The following is a 7,206-nucleotide window of genomic DNA, read 5'->3' as shown; positions in this document are numbered from 1 at the left end:
CCTAAATAGCAAAACTCCTTTACTACTTTAAGTGTCTCATTTCCTAATCTAATTCCCTCAGCATCACCCGACTTAATTTGACTACATTCCATTATCCTCGTTTTGCTTTTGTTGATGTTCATCTTATATCCTCCTTTCAAGACACTGTCCATTCCGTTCAACTGCTCTTCCAAGTCCTTTGCTGTCTCTGACAGAATTACAATGTCATCGGCGAACCTCAAAGTTTTTACTTCTTCTCCATGAATTTTAATACCTACTCCGAATTTTTCTTTTGTTTCCTTTACTGCTTGCTCAATATACAGATTGAATAACATCGGGGAGAGGCTACAACCCTGTCTTACTCCTTTCCCAACCACTGCTTCCCTTTCATGCCCCTCGACTCTTATAACTGCCACCTGGTTTCTGTACAAACTGTAAATAGCCTTTCGCTCCCTGTATTTTACCCCTGCCACCTTCAGAATTTGAAAGAGAGTATTCCAGTTAACATTGTCAAAAGCTTTCTCTAAGTCTACAAATGCTAGAAACGTAGGTTTGCCTTTTCTTAATCTTTCTTCTAAGATAAGTCGTAAGGTCAGTATTGCCTCACGTGTTCCAACATTTCTACGGAATCCAAACTGATCTTCCCCGAGGTCGGCTTCTACCAGTTTTTCCATTCGTCTGTAAAGAATTCGCGTTACTATTTTGCAGCTGTGACTTATTAAACTGATAGTTCGGTAATTTTCACAGCTGTCAACACCTGCTTTCTTTGGGATTGGAATTATTATATTCTTCTTGAAGTCTGAGGGTATTTCGCCTGTCTCATACATCGTGCTCACCAGATGGTAGAGTTTTGTCATGACTGGCTCTCCCGAGGCCATCAGTAGTTCCAATGGAATGTTGTCTACTCCCGGGGCCTTGTTTCGACTCAGGTCTTTCAGTGCTCTGTCAAACTCTTCACGCAGTATCTTATCTCCCATTTCGTCTTCATGTACATCCTCTTCCATTTCCATAATATTGTCCTCAAGTACATCGCCCTTGTATAAACCCTCTATATACTCCTTCCACCTTTCTGCCTTCCCTTCTTTGCTTAGAACTGGGTTGCCATCTGAGCTCTTGATATTCATACAAGTGGTTCTCTTCTCTCCAAAGGTCTCTTTAATTTTCCTGTAGGCAGTATCTATCTTACCCCTAGTGAGACAAGCCTCGACATCCTTACATTTGTCCTCTAGCCATCCCTGCTTAGCCATTTTGCACTTCCTGTCGATATCATTTTTGAGACGTCTGTATTCCTTTTTGCCTGCTTCATTTACTGCATTTTTGTATTTTCTCCTTTCATCAATTAAATTCAATATTTCTTCTGTTACCCAAGGATTTCTATTAGCCCTCGTCTTTTTACCTACTTGATCCTCTGCTGCCTTCACTACTTCATCCCTCAGAGCTACCCATTCTTCTTCTACTGTATTTCTTTCCCCCATTCCTGTCAATTGTTCCCTTATGCTCTCCCTGAAACTCTGTACAACCTCTGGTTCTTTCAGTTTATCCAGGTCCCATCTCCTTAAATTCCCACCTTTTTGCAGTTTCTTCAGTTTTAATCTACAGGTCATAACCAATAGATTGTGGTCAGAGTCCACATCTGCCCCTGGAAATGTCTTACAATTTAAAACCTGGTTCCTAAATCTCTGTCTTACCATTATATAATCTATCTGATACCTACTAGTATCTCCAGGATTCTTCCAGGTATACAACCTTCTTTTATGATTCTTGAACCAAGTGTTGGCTATGATTAAGTTATGCTCTGTGCAAAATTCTACAAGGCGGCTTCCTCTTTCATTCCTTCCCCCCAATCCATATTCACCTACTATGTTTCCTTCTCTCCCTTTTCCTACTGACGAATTCCAGTCACCCATGACTATTAAATTTTCGTCTCCCTTCACTACCTGAATAATTTCTTTTATGTCGTCATACATTTCATCTATTTCTTCATCATCTGCAGAGGTAGTTGGCATATAAACTTGTACTACTGTAGTAGGCATGGGCTTTGTGTCTATCTTGGCCACAATAATGCGTTCACTATGCTGTTTGTAGTAGCTAACCCGCACTCCTATTTTTTTATTCATTATTAAACCTACTCCTGCATTACCCCTATTTGATTTTGTATTTATAACCCTGTAATCACCTGACCAAAAGTCTTGTTCCTCCTGCCACTATATCTAACTTTAACCTATCCATTTCCCTTTTTAAATTTTCTAACCTACCTGCCCGATTAAGGGATCTGACATTCCACGCTCCGATCCGTAGAACGCCAGTTTTCTTTCTCCTGATAACGACGCCATCCTGAGTAGTCCCCGCCCGGAGATCCGAATGGGGGACTATTTTACCTCCGGAATATTTTACCCAAGAGGACGCCATCATCATTTAATCATACAGTAGAGCTGCATGTCCTCGGGAAAAATTACGGCTGTAGTTTCCCCTTGCTTTCAGCCGTTCGCAGTACCAGCACAGCAAGGCCGTTTTGGTTAATGTTACAAGGCCAGATTAGTCAATCATCCAGACTGTTGCCCCTGCAACTACTGAAAAGGCTGCTGCCCCTCTTCAGGAACCACATGTTTGTCTGGCCTCTCAACAGATACCCCTCCGTTGTGGTTGCACCTACGGTACGGCCATCTGTATCGCTGAGGCACGCAAGCCTCCCCACCAGCGGCAAGGTCCATGGTTCATGGGGGGATTTACTGAGTAGGAGTCAAAATTCAAGGACTTCCTTTATGATTACCTCAGATGTTTGAAATATCTCTTCCAGCGAATTTTCTATAACTTTGCTAAAACATTCCTTCTGAAGGTAGTGCATTTAAAAATTTAATGATTACGTGCTAATGTGTGTAACTGTTTCAATGTCTTACTCTACCACGCGAAAACGTTTTCTTATATCTGCAAGAGCTAATACTGAACAGTGTGCAGCATGTTCTATAACTATGAAAAAAACGCGTAATAAAAGTTAAACATGTTTTCACTCACACATACACCTGTTCTGTAAGTTACATTAAAAAATATGACTGTTGATAGTTGAGAGTCTGGGTGATGTTTATAAGTTAATTTGAAGTATAACTTTACACACAACGTTTAACGGACATACAATCGCTGTCAGAATTACGTAGTAAGCTGAAAATTGTATTTTGAGTTCTTTCTTATTTTATAGCTAATTGATTACCTTTAAACCAGATGTTGCATATTCTAAGGTGTTTTTATTTATTTCACTAGGTTGTCTTATTCATTTCCAGTTACAATGATGGTGATGTCATCAGTATAAAGAACAGATCCATTGAACATCGTGTTTCCAATTTCTGGCGCATCAGAGATTTATTATTCATCTAATCTAAACAGTATTGTTTAGTTATTTATAATATTAGGTGGTGGGAAAGGAGCACGTGATGTCTCAAAAACCAAATACATCTATGGCTATGTATGCAAATATTTCTAATGTAAACAGTAAAAGCTGAAAACCGTCAACCTAACCTTTTTTATTATGTTTAACGTTATTGCGAATTACTCTGTCCAATTACTCTGGGCAGTGTGATCTCATACAGACTGAAATATGTAAGGAAAACTAGTGAAACCGCAATAAATATTACGCTAGTTCATCATTTGTGCGACGAACATCGTGGCCGATGCATCGACTGTGTGCGCCATATTGGGGAGGCTGCTGCATCGTTTCAAAATTCGCCAGTATGTTTGATGGAGACAGTGTTGTATAGTTTTAGTGTCAAAGGACTGAGAGGTCATCTTCATTTACTGCAAGTTCTATTCTCGTGCGTCTGCCGGCACTGAAATAAAGCAACGATACAGCCAAATGTGCAAGCAAGATGGCGCGCGTCAGAGCGGCGAGTAATGTACGACGAGGTGGCCGAGTGGTTAAGGCGTTGGACTGCTAATCCAATGTGCTCTGCACGCGTGGGTTCGAATCCCATCCTCGTCGAACATTTTAAATTACCGAAACGCAAGTATCAAGCCTCAGGTGTGTTGTAGGGCTAACGTAACAAGTTCAAATTGTATAGAAAATTAATTGCGACATGTTATAGTAACTTGTAATTTCGATTCATTGCACAGTAGCAGTGCATATTGCATGTCAAAGTGCCGCTGTTGGACGAAAATGAAAAGAATGTGCATTATTAGTAATTGTAATTTTACCCCTACCGTCACAGTACTATTAATAATGCTTTTATGGCCTTTTTTTATTGATGCAATAAGTATACCTGGTGTTTCAAAATTAATATTTACCTGGTGTTTCAAAATTAATATTGCGGTTTTAAGACTTTGTTACATTCAGCTTATAAATAAATAATAGATTAAATGAAAGAGCAACGCAAAAGTTTTTTCTGACAAGTGCTCCATTTCACACACCATTCGTCAAGACGACCAAGAGTGACTGAAAAACGTGTGCAAATGGTGAAAGAGTCTTTCACACTTAGCCCCAAGAAATCATTTCGGGAGGCTGGTCGTGAATTAGCAATTCCAGTGATGTGGAGACTTAAGAAGACGCATACAATTACATCCTTATCTTTATATGTGTGGTGGCTGTTTTTTCGGACATTCATGATCCTGCAGCCGTATATACAAGACGAAAGAGAATAAATCTGATGGCGACAGCTGAAAAATTCGTGCCGGACTGGGACTCGAACCCCGACTTCGCGCGTCTAGAGTGTGGCCGCCTTATCCACTTCGGCTATCTGAACACGCTTCCAGTCTAACTCAAATTCCCATATGTAGCATATTACATAACGTAATGTCCCTGATCCTTTATCTTCATTGCTCGCAGCCTCCCCAGATTCGCGCAACAGATCGAAAAATGAGGGCATCCACACTGAAGATATCGTTATCTGTCGTCAAGGCACATATGCATTGACGGGAAAAAATCGCAACACAAAGATGGAGTTGTGCGACATTTAAGCGAAAGTTGGCAGGCGTGTTTCTACATCTTATAAAGATGATGCTTATTCAAATTTCGCGTTAGTAGCGCCACTATGAGGATGCAAATCAGGTTTGCTTTAAGTTTAAATACACACTGTACCGGTCGTGAGCGTCAGTTACCTTTGCGATTGGACGTGGTGAGCTGATGTTAGTCAAGAATGCCTTGAAGGCGACAAAGACGCCACTATCAACACCTCATTGAGCTTGAACGAGACCGTGTAATAGAGCTACGAGAAGCTGTATAAACTGGGTGTGCCTTCTGCGACACTGCAGAAAGATTTGGCAGGAAGGTAGCTACTGTACATGACTGCCGGCAGCGGTGGTCACGAGAATGTACGATCGCAAGAAGACCGTGCTCCGGACGTGGTACTACCTAGAGAGAAGGTCATCGTGTTCTGTGTATGGTTCTGTAGCAGCAGTTGGCCCCACTGTGACACAACTGTTACAAAGAGTGTATTACACTGACCCCAAACCTCCGCCATTTGCCACTTCAGTGGTGTCAAGCAAGAGCTCACTGGAGGCCAGGGTGGAGGTCTGTTGTGTTTTCTGACGAATGCTGTTTCTGCCTCGGTGCCAGTGATGACTGTGTTTTGTTTAGGAGGAGGTCAGTTGTGGACCTGCATCCAACCTTTCTGTGTGCTAGACACACTGGACCTACACCTGGAGTTGTGGTCCGCGGTGCGATTTCGTATGATAGCAGGAGCACTCTCGTGGTTGTCCCACACACACTCGATGCAAATTCGTACGTGAGCCTGATGATTCGACCTGTTTTGCTGCCATTCATGAACAGCATTCCAGGGGGTGTTTTCTAACAGGACATCACACTCACACATATCTCTGTTGTAGCCCAACATGGTCTGCAGAGTGTCAGCCTGTTGCCTTGGCCTGCTCGATCACCAGATAAGTCTCAAATGGAGGGCATACCGGACATCATCGGATGACAACTCCAGCACCATCCACAAACACCATTAACTGTCCCTGTACTGACTGACCAAGTGCGCCGGCCGGAGTGGCCGTGCGGTCCTAGGCGCTACAGTCTGGAGCCGAGCGTTCTAGGCGACTGATGACCTCAGACGTTAAGTCGCATAGTGCTCAGAGCCATTTGACCAAGTGCCACAGGCATGGAACTTCATTCAACAAACTGACATCTGGCTCCTGCATAACAGAATACATGCACGTTTGCGTGCTTGCATTCAGCATCCTGGCAGTTGTTCTGGTTATTATTGTAGTGTACAGGGTGAGTGAGGAGGAAACGTACATGCTTTGAGGGGTAATAATATTACTCATATGGACGTATGCCCTTTTCCGAATCGTTCCGAGCAGGTCGCTGTGATCGAGCAGTTCTAGGCGCTTCAGTCCGGAATCACGAGGCTGCTACGGTCGCAGGTTCGAATCCTGTCTCGGGCATGGATGTGTGTGATGTCTTCAGGTTAGTTAGGTTTAAGTAGTTCTAAGTCTAGGGGACTGATGACCTCAGATGTTAATCCCGTAATGCTTAGAGCCATTTCAACCATCGTTCCGAGATAGAATACATTTAATATCCCTTTTGTACGTTTTTCTCGAATAATTCGAAAACAGCGTGTCGCAGTAAAAAATTAAATTATATTAAATTTCTTTCAAAAAAGGACCTATTCATTTTGTTCACTAGAACTAAATGGTTTGTGCGAAGACAGGGTGAGAATGTTGGAAAACAAGCTCGACGCGCATGCGCTGTAGCTTACGTAGTTTTTGTAGGCCAATTCGAGGTAGCATATTGAGGTAGCAAGTTGAGACAAACTGTGTGATACGGGACACTTGTGGTCTATCAAATCGGGAAACTACCTCAAATTAGCCTACAAAAACTTCGTAAGCTACAGCGCATGCACGTCGAGTGAGTTTTTCATCATTCTCGAACTCTCTTCTAGAGAAAAAAAATGAGTAGGATCCTTTTTGTAGGAAATTTAATATAGTTTAATTTTTTACTGCGACACGGTTTCGCTGGAGGGTGCAGTTTTCGAGTTATTCAAGAAAAACATACAAAAGTTATATTAAGTGTCTCCCATCTCGGAAACCATTCGGAATAGGGCATACGTCCATATGAAGTTTTTTGTTCAGAATAACTATCACCCCTCAAAGCATGTACCTTTCCTTCTGCCTGACCCTGTATATGTAATGTCTGTTCTTTTGGACATGCCTGAAAGAAGAGACACCATTTGGATCCTGCAGCCATTATCAATAAAGAAACGAAGGAATTACGACATGTGGTTACTAGTGGGCATTGATCTG

The 7,206-nt window shown here is 42.2% G+C and overlaps 1 non-coding gene across 1 annotated transcript; it reads left to right on the top strand.

Moving 5' to 3' along the window:
* Positions 1-3,867: 3,867 nt before the first annotated feature.
* Trnas-gcu (transfer RNA serine (anticodon GCU)) lies at positions 3,868-3,949 on the top strand. Its single transcript has one exon. It is a non-coding gene; the product is annotated as a tRNA-Ser (tRNA).
* The last annotated feature ends 3,257 nt before the right edge of the window (positions 3,950-7,206 follow it).

This window comes from Schistocerca cancellata, chromosome 3 (genome assembly GCF_023864275.1).
Source record: "Schistocerca cancellata isolate TAMUIC-IGC-003103 chromosome 3, iqSchCanc2.1, whole genome shotgun sequence".
Lineage (NCBI taxonomy): Eukaryota > Metazoa > Arthropoda > Insecta > Orthoptera > Acrididae > Schistocerca > Schistocerca cancellata.
This window is presented reverse-complemented; position numbering and strand designations above follow the sequence as displayed.